At 42.6% G+C, this 20450-nt stretch overlaps 1 protein-coding gene and 2 long non-coding RNA genes across 8 annotated transcripts in view; 2 read left to right on the top strand and 1 right to left on the bottom strand.

Moving 5' to 3' along the window:
- Positions 1-684: 684 nt before the first annotated feature.
- On the top strand, positions 685-16654 carry LOC129146241 (uncharacterized). Its single transcript, XR_008552781.1, has 3 exons — positions 685-815; positions 11690-11818; positions 16426-16654. It is a non-coding gene; the product is annotated as an uncharacterized LOC129146241 (long non-coding RNA).
- Positions 7447-16875, bottom strand: LOC129146240 (uncharacterized). Of its 3 annotated transcripts, none has more exons than XR_008552779.1 (3): positions 16751-16875; positions 10863-10956; positions 7447-7604 (listed from the first exon to the last, which is right to left on the bottom strand). It is a non-coding gene; the product is annotated as an uncharacterized LOC129146240 (long non-coding RNA). The 3 variants fall into 3 exon arrangements; XR_008552778.1 differs by having other exon boundaries at positions 16725-16875; XR_008552780.1 differs by lacking the exon at positions 16751-16875 and adding an exon at positions 16231-16295.
- Positions 16876-16993: 118 nt separating this feature from the next.
- The window catches only part of TBPL1 (TATA-box binding protein like 1), a 29793-nt gene continuing 26336 nt past the window's right edge, over positions 16994-20450 (top strand). Inside the window, exon 1 of one of the 4 annotated variants that reach the window (XM_037520424.2) lies at positions 16994-17091. The gene's annotated coding sequence lies outside the window, so the exon portion shown is untranslated. The other 3 variants (XM_054697857.1, XM_037520425.2, XM_037520423.2) reach the window with 3 other exon arrangements.

The following is a 20450-nucleotide window of genomic DNA, read 5'->3' on the forward strand; positions in this document are numbered from 1 at the left end:
CACCTATGTCGATAGAAGTATGAGCAGCTTGTTCATTTTTATTGTTCAATTTGCATGTATATCACATTTTGTTTATTCATTCACCAAATGGTACATATTTAGGATGTTTCTAGTTTGAAGTTACTATAGTGCTATTAAGTTACTATAGTGCTATTAAGTGCATTCACATACATGTCCTTGTTTGAAAATGTTTTGATTTCTCTTGCATGGAAAATGAGGTTCAGAAGCATTAAGTGACTTGCCTGAGACTGCCCTATTAGGAGGCGCTAGAGTTGGGATTCAAACTTTGTCCAACTGACCCCAGCCCTGGAACGTCTTGCACTGCGCTGTACTACCCTCTACTGGCTGCCTCCTCCAGTTATGCCAGTAAAAGAGTTGAAGCAAGGGCTGGGGAACCTAGTTTGTAACCTGACCTAGAAACACGTACAGAGGCCCATTCAAAATTTTCTCAACTCTGTGCATAATCATGAATGATCACAAAAGCTTGAAAGTATTTAATTTTGGGGTTATAAATAAAGTTTAAAGTACTTATATATTTACAGATAAAAAAATCTGAATAATGATGGTCGAATGTGCTATTGGGCCTATGTGGTAGGGTTCTCCAGAGAAACAGAATCAATAGGATGTATATGATTTTCATATAGTGATTGTGCTTTTTTGTTTTTCTTTTTAAAGATTTTTCTTTTCATTTATTTATACAAGCACTGGGTACAGTCAGAAGCACAGGAGGGCGAGAGAATTCACCAGAGCCAGAGCGGGGAGCAGAGCCGGCAGAAGGACCGAAGTACAATGCTGGGAGGAGTAGCGGGTGGCAGGTGAGGTCTGCGAGCTTGTGGGACCCTCCTCCGGTGGCCGGGGAGCAGCCGGGAATCGAACCGGTGCTGCAGAGGCTGCGGGCAGCTTCGCAACCCAGCGCTCAACCACTGCGCCACTGGGGAGGCCCTAGTGATTGTGTTTTGATTTATATATATTACATAATCTGATCTGTGGATATGATTTATATATACATACATGCATGATTTCAGATGATTTCACATACAGTAATTGATTTGTTGTGAACAATTGACTCATTCAATTTTGGAAGCTAAGACGTTCCACAATCTCCATCTGCAAGGTGGAATGGTGTACTTTCAGTCTGAGTCCAAAAACCTGAGACCTGGGAGAACTACTGGTATAAATCCTAATCTAAGGGTAACAGAAGACCTGTGTTTCAGTTCAATCAATCAGGAAAAAAATGAGTTCTCTCTTGCCCTGCTGCACTGTTCTATTCAGACCTTCAAGGGGGTTGGGTGATGTCCAGCACACTGGGGAAAGATCTGCTTTACTGAATCAACCCATTCAGATCCTAGCATCATATGGAAATACTATCATGAACATACTAAGAAATAATGGTTAGCTAAATATCTGGGCACCCTATGACTCAGTCAAGTTGACATGTTAATATTAGCCATTGTGCTTTGTAATTGAGTAAATGGAAATTAGAACAATCTAGTTCATGCAGGGCTACTATCATACTCGGCTCTTCCAGAATGAAGACTTGAGTCACCCCACCAATCAAAGAGCCATGACCAGCTGAGGTGTCTGCTGAGGACAAAGGGAATATGGAATATGTAGGAGATGAAGTTATCTATGAATACCAGCTATGGCCCTGCACTCAGCTGCAGAAGTTAGAGCAATAGTAGTTATGAGTATTTCTTCCTCATTTTGTCACAAGTCTGTTTGTATGTGCTTTAAGCAATTATTTTTGTTTTCTTCTCTTATCCCCTTATCATCTAACATATGATATACTGATAACAGTTAACTTTATATCCTGTACTCAAGTTACAGTATATCAAACAGAAGAGGAAATGTCACCCATGAACTCTGCATCTTCTCCTAAAGAAAGTGTTATTGTGTTTCTGTTTGTACACAGGATGCATGATGTCAAGTGGAAGTATGACTTTATCATTGTCTTCATTGGGAGGTTAAGTTTGGTTTATGGAGGTCTGATGGATGCAAAGTTGACAAAAGATAGACTATAATGGTCTAGTTGACACATCAGGGTAGCTAAGCTATCGTCCCTGGATTTTTGTTTTCTGGTTTTTTTGTTTGTTTTTATGAGGTGTCATGGGTTTACAACACTATGTTTCAGTTATACAGCTTCACACCTTAACAGCTGTAGATACCACACTACATCCACCACCACAGGTCTAATTACTCCATCTCCATCCAATCAATACCCTCTACCCATTCCACTGATTCCCCTATCCTGCTTTCCCCTCTGGTAACCATAATTCTGTTGTCAGAATTGAATGGGTTTTTTTTTTTTTTTGCTTGTTTGTTTGGTTGCTTTGATTCTTTATCTCCCCTGTAAGAGTGAAATCATATGATATTTAAAAGTACATAATCAGTTAAAATTGTGCATAAGTAAAGGTGATTGTCCTAGAGAATTTGAATATTTCAATCAATTAAAAATCTTAAAAACAGAGCTGAAACTTTCTCAAAGAAAAAGTAATCCCACCTGTAGATAGCAATTTCAGTCTATGCCCAAAAGCTCTCTCTGCCCTTCCTGATGACGTGCTCTACATATTTAGACTTTTCTAGCCAGTCCCCTCAATCGCATAAAACAAATCCTTGCAATAAATATCTCAGTATATATCTCCTACTGGTTCTGCTTCTCTGGCTCAACCTGGACTGATAATCATGCCAAAAGAGAATTAAGGCTGCAGGTAGAATTAATCTTGCCAATCAATAGCAACTGACTTTAAGAGAGGGAAGTGATCTGAGATTTCCCTGTAAGCCCAATGCAGGCATATGAATTGTTTAAATGGGGAATAGGGAGACAGAAGTGTCAGTCCCAGAGTGAGGGTACAGGAGAAAAACTCCACTGCCATGTCTGGTTTTGAAGATAAAGAGTAGCCGGGAGCCAAAATGCTGGTAACCTTTAGAAGTTGGCAACAATAGTAAACAGATTCTTCCCTAGAGCTGCCAGAAGTTATACAGTCCTGCTGACACCTTGATTTTAGCCCAGTGACAAGAATTTCAAATGTCGGACCCCCCAAACCATCAAATAATAAATGCATGCTGTTTTTTAAGCCACTGATTTTGTGGCAATTTGTTCCAGCAGTGATTGGAAACAAATCTATGAAAGCTGTCTCAAAATGTCCTTTAAAATGAGAGTGAAAAAATATATATGCAATTTTAGTATATAAACATAGTTAGCATCTATTAAAATAAATTGATACAAATGATCATTGACTTGATTCTTTATAAAAAAATTTCAGAAAAAACAAATACCAGTAGGATTCATCTTGTGTAAGAGACTGTTCAAATTGAAGTGGCCCGTGAGACATAGCAGATGTTAAGATTCATGACAGAGCTCCTTATGAAGAACTTACAAAAGAAAATGATCCAGAAAAATTGGTTTCCTGACTCTTGAATCCTTTAACCAAACCAAGAATATCAGAGACAGGAAATGGGTAGAGGATGGAGAGTTTTGTGGAAGGAACATCTACAGAAGGAAGTATTGTGGGTGATAAGGGACTGAGCTGCGAGGTATATCCTACCCCAATCCCAAGGAGGGAAGGAGGAACTTGCTCTCCTACTGATTGGAGTTTCCCTAAATTTGCTCAGTGCTTCAGGTGTTCTTTCTGCGGTGGTAGGTTGGGGGAGGGTTGGCTCCTCTGAAGCCATAGAGGTTAACTTCCTCTGTGGCAGAGCCAGCACTGGGAACTGGGGTTTAGCATAGTAGCTTGTCTCGCACAAGCATGAAGTCACTGGAGAGGTAAAGGGATGTGAGCATTAAGCTCAAGTCCATGGATGAAGCATCAAGCAGCCACCTGAAATGGAAACTCATCTCCCTGGCACAAGGGACATTGCCTACAGGAGAAAGGTTGGCTGTAGGGCCTCCCTGGTGGTACAGGTGGTTGAGCACAGCGCTATGAAGCTGTCTGCAGCCTCTGCAGCATGCAGGTTCGATCCTGGCCTGCCGGTGAGAATCCCACATGGAGCGGCAGACCTCTTCTGTCTCACCTGCTACTCCCCTCAGCAGTGTATTTCAGCCAGTCTGCCTGTTCTGTTCCACACCTTGTCTCTGGTGAACCCTCTCACCCCCCGCAATTCTGGCCTGTACACCAGTTCTTTATGCATGAATAAATAAATCTTTAAAAAAAAAAAAGAAAGAAAGAAAGAAAGGTTGGCTGTAGAACCTGCCAGTCCCCAAGCACTGAGCTTGGACTATAATGATACTCTGTAATTGAAAGTTCTTTCCTTTCCCTTTATGAGTCTCTGGACTCCTTCCGGTTTCAATGTTTGGGGGTCAGATATTGGCAGGGATAAGAATCAAGGAAAGAAAAAAGGGAAATGAAACAGATAAGGTAAAGTATGTGCCCCATTTCCACTTCTAGCCTCAGGTAGGCCTGTGATGGCTGGTTGAGGTTGAACACAGAATATAGTCCAGCTTTTCTGTTAATATCTTGGGTTGGCCATTCTAATTACTTAGTTGAGACTCTGTGACCTTGTGAACTAACTACTGAGAATTAACACAAAAGCTTTAGGTCTTGCCAAGTTTTCATTCTAGGGAATAAGAAACTTCCCCCAATGAACACTTTTTAAAGAGGCAATAAAAGAATGGATAATAACAGGTAAATAGTGACTGGATGACATGAGCACACCAGTTACATTTATTATCAGGATTTTTCATTCCTCACAGCATATCCCAGCTGGGTTGGAAAATCCAACATCAAATATCCCCCTTGATCCCTGTTTCTATGCCACACACACAAACTGGTCTCCTACATTATGAGGATTTCTTCTCTTATATCCACCATTCAGTATCTACTAGTCTTCCTTTACATAGTTTTTACACATATATTCCCTCCTTTATATCCCATACTTGGCCATTGTATGTTATAGGCCCAGATTGCCCCATATTTTGGTTACTATAATAGTTTTCTCAGTATCTTTGATTAGGTTTTAGATCCCATTCCAATTTAATTTATTCTACCTTGCCAAATTCTACCTAGTCAATACATGGCATCTCTTCATGTTCCTTTCTCTAGCATTCAAGATCTTTCATGATCTGACTTCTACCTTCCTTCCAATTCTATTTCCACTTCTTCCTTAGCCAACATGTTCATTCCAGGGAAACAGTCTTGCTTCCCTGTGCACATTTTCATTATACCTAACATATTTCCACCATATTGGCTGCATTTTCATTTGGTAAAATTCTATCCTTCTAAGTCCAACTCGGTGCCACGTCTTCCATGGTGCTTTTCTCCTCATCTCAGCTGGGTGGTGTTAGCCAGAGTTGTAAAGAGGATGGTGCAAATCAGTCTAGTCAAACAGGCTAATAACCATTACATATCGGACTAACTACTAACATGTCAGACTGCCATTTATATTGATTCGATAGTTAGTGGAATTTATATATGTGAGCCACAGATGGTCTGACAAAAGGGACATGATTGTCCCAGGAAGATGTGAGCTAAAGGAAATTTGGTCACAAAATTTATGCTAGAATATAGTTGATTAGGTTTTCACAGAGGAAAAATGAAGGATCCAACTGTGTAGTCAGTATCCAATCAGAGGATAGAATTCATATAATAATTTGAATAAGGAAAGTTTAATTTAAAATGTTATTAACTACAGCGGAATAGCTAGAAAGGGAAATGCCTGGGGCTGAAGGAGTCTCTTCCTGGGGGGAAAAAATTTGGAAAAGTTCCTCTTTCCAAGGCTAGGACTTAGGCTTTTTCAGAAAGGACACTGGACAGAAAAAATCCCTGATTGTTCTATAACAGGGCTGGCTCACAGCTGGTCTGAGCAGAGGCCTGGCAAGCGAGCAATTTCAACTGGGACCAGCATGCAGAGAACACCTGTTTTGGAGTACAGTGAGCAGAGCCTGGTAAACTGGGAACCATGGCTGAGACATACTAGGAATTTATTCTCTGGGAATCCTACACAGGAAAGCCTCCAAAGGAGGTGCCTCACCCTGGAAATAATCTCCAGAAGAGGTGCTGGGGAGGTGGTGTGTTCTGTTGACCATCAAACACTGCTGGCTGTCTCTCCAGCAGCAATAACCTGGGCTGCTGGTAGCACTACTATAGGTGAATCAGGAGGGAGCCCCTTCCTCTTGCAGTGTCCCTCCTGTGCCCTCTACTGACAAAGTTGAGCATCTGCCATCTGCAAAAGATGGCTTATAAAATACAGCTCCAGAAAGAACAGTGGATTTAGAGTTGAGCAGGCAATAGGTTGGATTTGGAGCAGAGAAGCAATAAATTGATGACTGGAATGCTGTCAAAACCACCCTCTCCCTGTATTTTTATTTTTCTATTCTTCAGACACAATGGATCTGTAAATCAACTTCCCAGGTACCTAATCCTGGGGTTTCTGAGACCACCATCATTATCATCAAATATTCTCAACAGAGCAAAATAGATGTGTTGAGATTTGCTCCAGAATAGGTGCTTATTGGCATTATGTCCATAATTAGGATAATGTAATCACTCTACTATACACTAAGCAGTATGTAAGTGCATGTTCCTATTTTTATGTTAACATATGAGGAAACTGAAGCTCAAGGACATACAGCTAGTAAGAGAAAGTCCTGAAAATATCACCTGGGATCATCTAACTAGAAAATCGGTACTTTGTTCACCAGTTCAGCCTGAATTTATCACCAGGCGACCAATTTTTTTTGGGTGCTGAACTAAGAAATTCCAAGCTCCAGGCAAACACCTGGGGCTTCAATGGAGACATCATTGAGATGCTTTTCAGAAACCCACTAGCAGCATCTGTTACTTTTAAATGACATACTGTTTCCATGGGTGCATAAAAATACAATAGAAAGTAGGCTTTTCTTTATGACATTTCATAGCGTCATTGTAAGCACACTCAGCGCATGCACAAATCTTTGCTGCCGGGTGATTCCACCGGTCTGTGTCCCAGCACCGAGTGATCGCTAAGCACTGCTATGCAGCGAGCGGAAATTTTCCTGTGTAATCCAGTGGCTGGGCAGTACTAGCCCATTTTTCAGATGAGGAAACTGAAGACTGGAGGGATCAAATCTCTTAACAAAAGTCACCACCTGGGATTTGAATCCAAATATGTCTAACTCCAGAGCTCAAGTTCTTGACTACACCATGAGGCCAGTGCCCATCCAGTCAGCCCTCTGTTTTATATTTTCAGTTTATCTCAAATAGTCTAGATTATTAAGTTTTAAAAATATAAAATGCTGATAATATATTTTTCAGCTGCTTCCAATGAATGGCGGTAAGAACGTCAAGCAGTTTTACGGGGAGCAACCCTTGTCTTACCCTTTAAGGCCACTAGGGGCAGAGTTGCTAATTTGGGATCCATTGACCATTCTCAACAATTCCAGGTGAAGTAGGGCAGGCCCATGAGTACTTGGATGAGAAATTTGCAGTTATGTAGAATAAGAATATCAACTATACAGTAATTTTTGGCGAATTTATTTTTATTGCCTTGCTTCTTGCCCTACACCTGTTTGCTAGAAGCATCACATCCACGGAGTTGACCTCTATATAATTCGAGCAGGAAATCCCTTGCGCCTCCACTTCACGTTTAACTAAAAATAGACTCCAACACACATTTCTGTGGCTCTGTAACTAGAGCAAAACTTACGTAACTACTTAAACAACTTTACATTAAAATTTAACATTTAAATATTTGCTTCATTTAGCATTTACTAAATCTTATTTAAATTATCTCATTGACACAATATGCTTTTCATGCTAAAAGTATCTGCCTGTGAAAAAGGACAGGAAAAGAGAATTTTAAGAATATAATACACTGTAATACATTATTTTACTTAGTTTGGTTTTACTAAAATAAATGCATGCATATATAAGCCTATTTTAAGAACATGCACACATCCCTAAGAGCCTTATCTATCTCTCTCAATCCGTGGACATCTATCAACGATATATTCCTGGGACTTCAGGCAGTTCCACAGCTAGATCTAATGGCTGTGCTGGGAGTTCCTGATATAGATTCAACAGGATTCCACAACACTGTACTAAATTGATCGTAGCAACAATGGTGAAAGTTGCGGTTACTGTTATTATTAAGGGAAACCGACCTTGCACAATTTTCCCACTGCTGGGTATAAAGCCTTCCTGTCTATCCAAGCTTCACACCACACGGTGGCAGTCTTGTTTCTCGTTTCCTTTTAATGTGTTGTCACAGGCAGCGAACCTATTTACTGAATGGGTAGTGGAGTTCAGAAAGGAAACAACTGATGCAGAACCATGCTCCGGAGGAAACTAGTAGGAAAAATAGTGTGAGCTTTCTTTTCTTATTTATAAAACTGAATGGATCTCCAAAGTCCCTTCCCACTCCACAGCTAAATTAACACAGAACCTGTCTACTACAATGGTGAGAAGAGAATGCTGGGAGAAAGCCTTCAGGAGCAAGCAGAACAAGCACAAGACAAAGAGTAGGAAGGGGGGTGGAAATGTGAGTGGTAAAGATGCTAATTTTCCAAATGGAAGATACAAAGGCAAGAAACTCTGCAAACCTCTTTGAAAGTTTGAGGTTCTTGGGGCAAAGGAAATTAAGGAAGATTGTGATGAAAGAATGAGCTAGAAAATACGGGTTACATATGTTTAGTTTGCAGACCTAGAAAATGTGCTAAAATCAATCCTCACATATGAAACTGTATCTCAGAGGAAAACTAGAATGAATTGAGTCCTAAGAAACTAACAGAAGAGGAGAAACACAAAATCATCACAAATCCAGTCAAGGTATGGTTTCAAGGTGGGGGCACCAACACCTGACCAATAACTTTAACTCCTCAAAGAAAAAAAGAGTTCACAGTAAGATGACAGTCTGCATGGGGAGATAAAGAAGAATTTGAAGTGTCTTCTGCAGCATTGCTCAGGATAGAAATTCTATCATGTTGGCTCACAGATTTGACCCATCTGAGGGGGGTCATACTTTTATATAAGACAGATACCACATCTTAATTCAATAACACTTGCCATGGAAAGGGGTTTTGGTGGTTTTTTTTTTTAAAGACTCTTTTATTTATGCATACAAGAACTAGGGTACATGTCAGAGGTGTGGGGGGTGAGAGGATTCCCCAGAGACAGAATAGGGAGCAGAACAGGCAGAAGGACCAAAAACATTGCTGAGGGGAGCAGCGGGTGAGACAGGAGAGGTCTGTATGCCATCTGTGGATTAGCCCCCAGGGCTGGGATCAGACTTATGCCTCAGAGGTCATAGTGCTGAGACTTAGCCCCTAGGCCACCAGGGAAGCCCTCTTTCTCTAATTTAATGAATACTCATGAATACTTTAGTTCATGAATTTTCAGACTTTCTTCCTTAAAGCATATAACAAGATGTTTTGTTAGTTATAGCTTCTATAGCTCTACTAATTTTTATGTGTTCCATCAATAATTCAGAGAGATTTATTGGTGTACATACTCTGAGTTTCTCATCATATATCTATTAATTTTTACTTCATTTTGCTGATATGATTATAGCCATTAGTTTTTAATGGTTAACATTTTTCTGTAATCATTTTCAGTTTTTAGATTTAATTTTTTCTTTAAATACAAACTTTTCAAGACACTACTGTTCACTTTTCAAAGAAAACATATTAGTGTATTAGAAAAGAGGTCACATATTGAATATGGATAGAGATTTTATGATAAAACCTAATGGACCTGAGGATCTTTGAAAATGATTTATTTAACAGATGTCATAAAGAACTCCTCCAGAAGGGAGTTAAGGTTAGTTAACCTTAAGGTTAAGGTTAACCAACTGCCTCAATACCAGTTATTGTTTATCCTTTCCGAAGAGGTAAATTTCCACCTTCCACTTATTTACTTGCTTCTCTTTTTAACTCCCTCTGCTCTACTTCTCTTTCCCTGTCAGCTTTGTTTTATCTTCTTCCTCATGAGGATATGTGAACTTGTTGCCCTCAATCCACATTCTCCTGGTTATACCATAAGAAAAGGAATTTTCCTCAACTGCACCTCAATGAATCCTGGAGTGGGACACCCTCTGGCTTGGCATGGTCACAACCTGTCTCCAGCCAATCACAGTATCCAAAGAAATGGGATAGTGAGTCCAATAGGGAGCCATAAACTATATGGCAGTTTGAACAGAGATGGCATAATGTGAAGAATTTTTAATTATTATAGGGAATTGGAAAATTGGGGGACTGGCTAGTAAGAAATAAAGAAAACCCTAATAAACATAGGAAACATACAAATAAGGAGTAGGCACGATGCTGTAGGGCTGAAACGGGACACCCAAGAAAGAGCCCCCACCATGGCTGAGCAGCAGGCCTTGTTGCAGGGGACACGGCTCTGACTCACTGTGTGACAGAGAAGTTGCTATGATGCTTCAGACAGAATTCACTGAAAATCCATTCTCCACATGTTGGAGAAAGCAATTCACAGGTGGGGTGTCTCAATGGGGAGGCTTTCTTACAAAACCATGTGACAGGGAGGAGGTAGGAGGGGGCCTGCAGGAGTTGCAAGAAGCAGACAATAGAGAATCTGCTCACATTGTAGGAGCCCTGGGCACTACAGAAAGCTACCTTACTACTCAATGCCTATATGCGCCTTCCTACAACAAAACAACTCTGTATTTCATGAAACATGATACTGTATCCTTCTACAAGTGACATCTCACCTTTCCCCAAAATAAGGAGATACAGAGTCCTAGGAGTCCTTGTGTCTATTACTGGCTATGCTAATCCTCAAATTCAGTCAGTGTTCCACTGTTTCAGTCAGTGTTCCTGTTTTCTAAATTCTAATTGTAAAGCTAACTTCTGTAGTGATTGAGTTACACTGTGGTCACAAAACTATATGTTCAAGTCCTAACCCCCCAGAAATCTGTGAATGTGACCTTACCTGGAAATAGTCTTTGCTGATGTAATGAAATTAAGAATCTTGAGATGAGATCATCCTGGATTTAGAGTGGGCCCTAAGTCCAATGACTGGTATCCTAAAGAGGAAGAAGAGGGACATTTGAAACAGGACCCACAGAGGAGCAGATGACATCAAGATGGAGGCAGAGATTTAGTGCCAAGGATTCGAGGCAGCCAGTAGAAACAGGGAGAAGATATGGAACACATTCTCTCCATAAAGCCTCTCAGAGAAACCAAATCTGCCAACATCGTTTTCTAAATTCTGGCCTCCAGAACCATGAAAGAATAAATTGCCATTGTTGTGAAACAAGTTGTGTACTTTGTTACAGAAGTTCTAGGATACAACTCTGACTACCTGAATATAAGATAAATATGGAAAGGAGAGAAAAGAAGAAAATGTTAGTGGATACAAATAAACATATACAGATAATAAACAATAGAAAATATGCAAAGATACTACAGTCCTTATTTGTGTAACTGTTCACAAGGCTGTATTTTATATCTATGGCTTCTGTTTTCCTCTACCTACTCTGTATTTCTCCTGCCTTAAGTCAGAACCTCAGCTGGTTGGGATTCTTCACTTGTTGGAGTGACCCAAATCTTCATTTTCCAAAGGATCTGAGACCTCAAGCACTCTACATTTTATTTCTGTTGCTATAATGACATGAAAGGACTAAGAGAACCTCTTTGTTCCATACTATTACTCCTGGTTCCATCATGCAGAAGCAAGTCAATTTCCCCTTGGTAATGAGGATCAATCACTTCAGCAAGTAGATTACCGCCCCCGCCTAATTTTGCTTTTTGTTTCAGGGAGATAAGGAATCCAAAATGATCAGTTGGCTGTCTCACTTTCCAATATAATGGAACCATTGTTGCATCTCCTAAAGAAAGCATTCTCCTTGGGAACTAAGGTCTTCAAACCAGCAGCAAAGTTTTCAGGTAAGAGCAGAAAATTCTGACAGCAGTTACTAGGGTGAAAAAGTGAGAAGAGCCACTCACACTCTCATACTTTGATTCAGATATATTCTGGTCACAGAAGATAGAGTAATGTATAATAGCCTATGTTTCAAAACATATCCCATAAGACAGAACCCCATTTTTCCCTGGTATTGCTTCCCAACTAGGTCATAATTGAGTCTTCACTAGGTCATTTCACTGTTCAGTGAAGTCATCTGCTTCCAAGTGTGGTGTATGTGGTATATCAGTTAATTCCATAGCCATGGATAATCACTATATTTGCTATAACTGTGAAATGAGTTCCCTGACCAGAGGCAGTGTTGTGCAGGATGCACTGATGGTAGATAAAGCATTTCTTTGAGTTCACAGACTGTCCCCTCAGAAATATTATGAGTAGGGCCTCCCCTGGTGACACAGTGGTTGAGCGCTGGGATGCGAAGCTGCCCGCAGCCTCTGCAGCACCGGTTCGATCCCCGGCTGCTCCCCGGCCACTGGAGGAGGGTCCCGCATGGCGTGCAGACCTCTCCTGCCGCCCGCTGCTCCCCTCAGCAGTGTACTTCGTCATTCTGTCTGTTGTGTTCCCCACTCTCGCTCTGGTGAATTCTCTCACTCTCCCGCGCTTCTGGCTGTACCCAGTGCTTGTATAAATAAATAAATAAATAAATCTTACCCTGGGGAGTGGGGCCGCATCAGGGGTTCAATATTGTTCTCTGCTGTTGACAAATTAGGCATTTGGTAGTAATGTCAGCAGATGTGTGCCATGGTGAGGGGAAATCCAGGTTAAGTGCACGCTTTGCCTGTATCACTACAACCACTTATAGGCCCACTGAACTTATAGGCTCATTGAGAAAGTACTGGTTGGGAACAGTGGTTGGCTGATACCCAGAGTCTATGGGTCTATGCCATTTCACCTGCAAATTCTTCACTTCAGTGGATACTTTCAGTGTGCATTCAATAGGACACAAATATCATCATAGTTTGTGCCCATTCACAGGAGGCAATTCACACACCTCTTCCCCACACTTCACCACCAGTCTTCTTCTTCTTTTCTTTTTTAAGATTTATTTATTTTTATACAAGAGCTGGGCACAGGCCAGAGGCGTGGAAGGGTGAGAGGATTTACCAGAGACAGTAGGGAGCAGAACAGGCAGAAGACTGAAAGCACTGCTGAGAGGAGCAGCAGACACAACAGGAGAGGTCTGCCACACCATGTGGGAATCTCCCTGGTTGGCCAGGAATCGAACCCTCGCTGCAGAAGCTGCTGACAGCTTCACAGCACTGCGATCAACCCGCTGCACCACCAGGGGAGGCCCACCACCAGTCTTCTGATGTAAGGCCCTGTCCACTTATCAAAACCATTGGCAACTTCCCATTTTGCTCTGTCCCCTTAGAAGATTTACCACTGCTTGTCCTTCAGACCCCTGAGTGGGGCTGGGGAAGCCACCTGTGCTGTAGAAGGTAGATTCTAGAAAGCTGTCCATGCTTCAGGAGCCTGCTAGGGGTTGCACACTGAAATTGGGAAGTAAAAATCTTTCCTACTACAATGTTTCTCTAGCACTTTCTACTGACATACTTTAGCAATAGCAAAAGAAAAACATTTAAAGGGCCCAGATCCATCTTCATAGAGCAGGCACAAAGAGTGAATTTGGAACAGGGAACAATAAATTAATTTCAGTAGAGGAAATTAGCCAGTTTAGCTCAGAAGCCCATCTTTCTTCAACCTCTGTGGCTATTATAGCTCCCATTTGATTAGACAGAGACAAGGAGTAGAAAGAAGAGTACACTTCCCAAAAGAAGAGAGAAGTTCTAGTCTAACAAAACAGTAAATGTTCCTTACATCATTTGGTTGCTCAGTGCATGCACACACCCACATGCTCCCCACCCTCACCCTCACACATACACACACACACACACACACACACACAGAGAGAGAGAGAGAGAGAGAGAGAGAGAGAGAGACTTCACCATAGCTATAGTTGTCCTTCCAGTAATTATCCTATATGCAATAGAATATATACTTAATTTCTACCAAGTGAAAGAAGAAAACTCAAAGTCATGTCCAGCCACTGAAATCAGCTTCAAATTCATGATCTTTGAGTGTAGTCAATTTTAATCAGGTTCAGATGTGGCTAAAAGATGAATAACGTATTAATTTATTCCCAATCCACAGATATACAATAAAGGATGAGGGGGTATAACAAAACAACAAAAACTAACAGAAAGGGCAAATCAGAGATGTAAAGTATGGATGTAGGTGTGTATACCATTTCCTGTTAGGCAACAGTAATAAGCATAAGGACCTTTTTGCTTCAGTACAGAAATTGAAATCATTGATCAGCCAACAAATTGTCAAGTTTTCCTTTGTCCATTATCCCCAAAATCCCTGTCTTTAGAGGGATAGTGAGAAGACACCTTGTGGGATTGACTTGACACCCAGATTCATCTTTCTATAGGATGGGAACCAGGTAATTGTCTTTGAGACAGCACAGTAGTAGATGCTTTTTTCCAGGTTGAGGACTTTCTCACAAAACTTTAAAATTTACTTGACTGTCAGTCAATGTCATTTGGGGGAAATCCATTAGCTTGTTATAATATCATTGAGACACAAGGTTTGAACATGGACTCTGCCCTTCCTGTTTCTAGCTCTTGGAAACGGCCTAGTAACTGTCATCTCCCTAATTCTTAGTTCAATACCTTTGCCATAGACTATCTGAAGGTTGGGGGAGGGAACTTGCTGGGGTCATAAAACCAGGTTACAGCACCAGATTCTCCTAAGCTGTTCACCACTCAACTAGCATAATGAAATTAACTTTTTCAATTTTTCAATTACCTTTTTCAAAGGAGCACAGCAGAAGATATATAGGAAAAGTTGAGAAGAATGAGCTACCCCTGATTCCCCTGGGTCTCTTCATTTCTAAATAGTGTCTTACCTATGAGGCTGAAGATTTAGTTGTTTCAACTGGCAGAATAGGTATTATCTGATCCTTATCAGTATAGTTTAACTAAACCACTGGCAGAAATGATTCCTCTTAACAATGTTATATAATTATCACCCACCTATGACTTGTCTCTTAGAGAAAGTCTATGCTGAACACAGCCTGTCTCTTTCAGATCACTAAGGGATATAAGAACTACTTCTAGCCAATATATTCCAGTGGCCTGATATTTTTAAACCAGGTTCATAAAGCTAGAGTCTTCATGGGTGTAACAAATATTATACCAGTGTCTCAAGCCATCTATGGTGTAGAATCCATTTTTGTTTGTTTTTATTTACCACCTCATCACAAATGTTTTCATAAATACAAAATTGGACACTTACTTATATGTCACAGTATTGTCAAATTGTGAAAAGCTTCAAAGTCCTCCTCTCAATTCCTACTCCTATTTTATTTCTGATCAGTACATTTTCCAGTCTGGCTTTGGTCTGTACATCACATTTCAAGAGCACTGCTCTAACTGATTAAGTTCACCAACTCCCTGACCAACTCCCTCCTTCTTGTCCTCATCCCACCTTGACATAACCAGTTCTACTCTTTATGGCCAGACAATTCAATTCCCTAGTTGCAGGTATTAATTTCTGTATTAATCCAGAGTCTTGGCTTAGAATAGATACCTTATATTCAAACTTACCTGGCACCTGAATTAATGGAATATATTATAAGACCAGTGAAACCCACAGGGTTGATATCATTCTTTTTTGTACTCAAATGAATTATTTGGAATGGCGCATGGGTTGAAGAGATAGTGTATAAAGCTTCAATGAGTCTATAAAGAAAGGTGCTTGCAGCACAATCAAATCCATTTTCAGAATGGGGAGCTATTGTAATGAGTCAAATTGTTCATCATCTATGACAAAATAGAACCCAAAGTAATTGACAAGCTTAATAACCAGTATCTTGTTAGGCCCCTGAAAGGAAGGTGCCTCATAAATGCCTTAGAATTTGCTCACTGTTGCCACAAAATTGACTTTTTATCAGTTGTAGTACTCAGGAGCAGAGCATTTCCTGGGCCATTCCCTTGGTAAATCAGACCATGTTACTCTACCCTACAAATATTCAGTCCCCTATATTTGAAAGAAAATCTAAAGCTCTTCTATGGTCTACAAGACACTGAAGGCTAAAGGTTTTAACTTTTTTCCAATTTCATCTCATGTCCCTCTTTCCCTTGCTCTGATCTGGATGCCCCATTATACTAATATTTTGGCACAGAATACTCTTAGCATATCTTGTTCCCTCTGCCTGGAACACGGGCAAATATCTTCTAGGCCTATCTTTTTTAAATACCAGCTGACATGTTAACCCCTAAAAATCTGGGCCTACTACCACACAGATATTCCTTTCCAACATAGCCTCTTGTTCACTTTCATTACACTCAACACAAACTATGACACTTACTTGAGAAATTAGTACAGAAAGTGAAAACTGCAAATTCCACAGTTCTACAGCTTTTTGATGTTCAGATATTTTACTAAACAAGAAGAATGGGAAGCCAAAAATCAGGATACATGCTTGGAGACCCTGTAAATAAATACCCAGATGGTGACCCACTCCATAAACCCCCAATTCAACCTGTATCTTCTCTTTCAAAAGGAAGTGGCCTCCCTGGTGGTGCAAGGGGTTGGGCACTGCACTGTGAAGCAATCCGCAGCCTCTGCAGCATGAGTTCGGGGAGATACCCACATGGCACAGCAGACCTCTCCTGGCTTACCCGCTGCTCCCCTCAGCATCGCGCCTCGGTCCATCTGCCTGTTCTGTTCCCCACTCTGTCTCTCATGAATCCTCTCACTCCCTGGATCTCTAGCCTGTACCCCATTTCTTGCATGCATAAATAAATCTTCAAAAAAAAAAAAAGGCGAAGTGGTAGCAATAGTTTTATCAACAATTCATACCAGAGACCAGGTACCATGGAGCCCACCTTGGTAGCTCTATTAATTCAAAGCTGCCCACTGGCCTCATCTAGGGCCAGAGAGAGCTCAGGAGATGCCAGAGCAGGTCTGGCTAGGGGGGTGGGGGTGCGTGTCCTGGCGCCGCGCGGCTTCCACGTTGCCTTGTGACCCCAGAGCCGTTACCTCGAGTCTGGCTCCCGCACGCAGCGGGGGGGTCTCCCGCCACCCCCGCGGCCCCCCCCCCCCCACCGCGAGGCTTACTCGGCCACGGCGCGGCGGTTCAAACCCGCGAGTGCGCGCCCTCGGCCCGGGTCATTGCAGGGTTATTTGGGCGCAAAGCCGCGGAAGGTCTCAGTCCCCATCTGTTGGGGTGAGCTCCCCCAAACGCCCCTCGGCCTCTTCTCCTGGCACCCCCACTTCTTCCAGAATCAGGCTTCCCGGCGCAGAAGCTTTGAAGTGCCTCCTGGCAGAGTCCCGACTGCAAACCCAAGTTGAGTAAGAAACATTGGAGGGACAGAAGACAGCGGTGTGACTTGAGCCCTCTGCTGTCTGTCCATCCACCCATTCCTCCACCCAGCTGTCTCTCTGTCCGCCTAGCTTCTATCTTCTCCATCCACGCGTTGTCCCTTCATCATCCATGCAGCATCCATCTATTTTCGGACTAGGATTAAAATTTTTAATGAGCGCTTTATCACGACAACGTAAATTAACACATTTCTTCTCACTGAAAAAACGAAGACTTTATCAGAAAATGCCTTTGAAAATTTAGTTAAGGGCTAGCTTTGTGAATGATGTTAATGGTGGGACTTTTCTATAACTTGAATGAGCTAACAAAGTGCCAAGGTTAGAGAAAAAAAAAAAGTCCATTTATATTATAATGCACTCCAGAAAATAGTATTCCTGTTTGGAACACCACCGAAACATGTAAAAGGCATTCACAGTTTTGTCGAAATCGTCTAAAGTGGTTCTCAAGCGGAAAACAAAACAAAACAAAAAAACCCAGGGCCCAAACGCACCCACCTCCCCCGCACGCCCACCTCGCCCACCTCGCGGGCAGGGGCGGCCTGACCGCAGGACCAGGAAGGAGGAAGGGAAAGTGGGGAAAGGGGCGGGGCAAAGTGACGGGAGCAGTGAGAGCCGGAAATGAGTGGCTAGCGAGGAGCCTAGGGGCGCCCTGTCCGGCGGCGCTCTAGCCTCCACGCTCAGTCTCTATGCTCCCCCGCGTCTCTTCTATTTATTGTCGCGGGGAAGCGGCGGCCGCCTTGTACCCGGAACAACAAAGCACGAAAGACGGAGCCCGAGCCTCGGGGGCTCCTAGCAACGGGCCGGGGCGGGAGTTCCATGGAGACTGGGGAGCGCGCCCGCCTCATCATCATCCTTGTGCTCCAGCTTATTCTCCGCGTCCGACGCAACCGGCAGCAGCGCTGCCGCCGCGTCCTCTGCCGCCGCCCCCTCTTCCCACGGTAACCCCGAAGTCGGCCCGGGGAGGGGGCCGCGCGGGCGGCGGGGCGGCCCGGGTGCGGGGCGTGCGGGGCGCCTCGGCTGGGCAGGCGGGTGCGGGGCCGGGGCCGGGCTCGGGTGGGGTGCGCGGGGGCGGATGACTGGAGTGGAGACGCCCGGGTGGGGGGAATTAGCCCGGGGGCCGAAGGAGGATCCAGTTCTAGGGGGACGTGGTGATATTGGGGGATCTCATTAGGGATAACGGGGTGGGGGTGGGGCTTTGCTGCCTGGGCGCTTTATCGAGCGGGGTGTGGGGGGAAGGAGGGAGGTATTTTATTTTTCGTGTTATCCGCTACGGGGAAAGACAGGCGAAGGGAGAGTCCCCCTCTGTCTCTTCGGAGCCCTCACCCTAGGGAATAGGGACGGTGCAGAGATGCTCGGGGTCCGTTGCGCCCCAGAAAACTTCGGCGGCCTCTCTGCCGCGGCCGGAAAGGCTCCCGAATAGCAGCTTCGCCCGTTCCTGGTTCTGGCAATGCCAACAGCCCGCATTATTGGTACTGTTGTTGTTATTATTAACCATAATTAAATTTGATGAAGAACTGAGGAGGATGAATTGTGGGAAGGGGGCAGGGCAGGGCTAAGGCTGGGGGTCAGCGGTCAGTGATCGCTAGGAAGAACCCTAAAAGTAAATGTACCAGGGAATGACGGTTTGTGAAAGTCTCTTCTCTGCCGAAATGTGCATCTGCGGGCTCTGTCAGTGTGCTGGTTGCAAGGAGACTCAGACTTCAGCCAATCCACAGCTGTGTGCTCGCTGACTGCATCTGTCACCTGCAGTTCCAAAGAGACACTGGCTGTGGGTTTGTGTTTGTAGGGGTAAGAACGGTGCCTAAAAATTGGCTCGAGTAAAGAAAGAAAAGGCAACAAGCTTGGTGTGGTTTTTGTGTGAAAAAGCAGTGATAGATTCTCAGGGAAATTGGAAAAGAGAGATGTAAACTGAAGATTCAACTGTGCTAACAATAATCAGATAGCTCGTTGAAAGTTTGAGAAAATGGTATTTTATTCAGATTGAGAAGGGACTATTCATCTTTTTTAGAACATAGTTCAATTTGATAGGGCCGGTTAAAGGCCTGTCGGTTTGTGCTATCTCTTTAAGCCTCACATCGCTATTTAATGGTTTCAGACTTTCCATAACCATTCTAGGTCAGTAAATGAGGTTTTCTTGAGGTATACTGAAAAGGCCACAGTATACATACTAGAGTAATACAATTTTTATGTACAGCGAGAACAACGCTGTTTATGTTTAGTGGAAGTTTAAAGATGAAAGTAAAACTGATAAATCACAGAACCAATTATGTCAACTATAGCTTCTGTTTGTTCCCATCTTTTTATGCTAAGTCTGGCTTCTCTGTTTAAGCAAAAAGATGTCATCCTCATCCCCAGCACCTTCTCTTTGTACTCTCCGCCCTGAAAATCATTTTCAAAAGCTTGTAATGATCTGCTTCTGTGTGCTCTTGATTGACTGATACCAGAGTTTTTAACGCAAGCATAATATATTGGAATTGAGATTCATTGTCTCTTGTTAAAGGAAGTTCAGGTGTGTGCAAAGAGCTGGATAGGTTCCTTTAACAGAGATGGGAAGTGTAAACATTGAGAAACTAAAAATTGCGTTTTAAGGCTGAGGAAAAACCCGTTACTGTCATCTTTAGGTTAATGGATTGAGAACGTGCTTATTAGTCTTTTCTCATAGCTTTTTTTCTTTTGTGAGAAAGAAAAGGATATACAGGGGAGGACCACACTTGAGGTGTATTGAGACCCAGGATTTTCATAGTGCGTGTGAGATTTTATATATTCCCTCAGTCTCAGGGTTGCCATCACACCTAGACCTTATTTGCTGTCCTCTCTGTCCCTTTTTTATTTAAGTGGGGGGGTAGGGCGGGGGGGGGGGGTAGGTGGAGGGGGTGGGATGTGAAACCCTAACTTCCACTTTTGCTAACAATTCAGTTCCTACTTTATCTGCTTTCTGCCCCAACACTGCAATGTTTGGTATTGCCTAGTTCCTCGCCTTAGTGTGGTGTCCCAGCTGAAAATAATTTTCTAAGCTATTTGTATTATTGCTCTTTCTTATAGAGTTTTCAACCTATGTCCTTGACCTGTATATCCTTTTCATTAATGTTACTTTGTTGCATTTTCCTTCTGTATCCCTCCACTTTATTTCTGGAGAATGGGATTGTGATGTTACATATTCTGTATTCATTCTGAGTAACTATTGGTTGTGTGGTACAACAGGTA

Source organism: Talpa occidentalis, unplaced genomic scaffold (assembly GCF_014898055.3).
Source record: "Talpa occidentalis isolate TD23 unplaced genomic scaffold, MPIMG_talOcc4v2.1 talOcc4.2, whole genome shotgun sequence".
Lineage (NCBI taxonomy): Eukaryota > Metazoa > Chordata > Mammalia > Eulipotyphla > Talpidae > Talpa > Talpa occidentalis.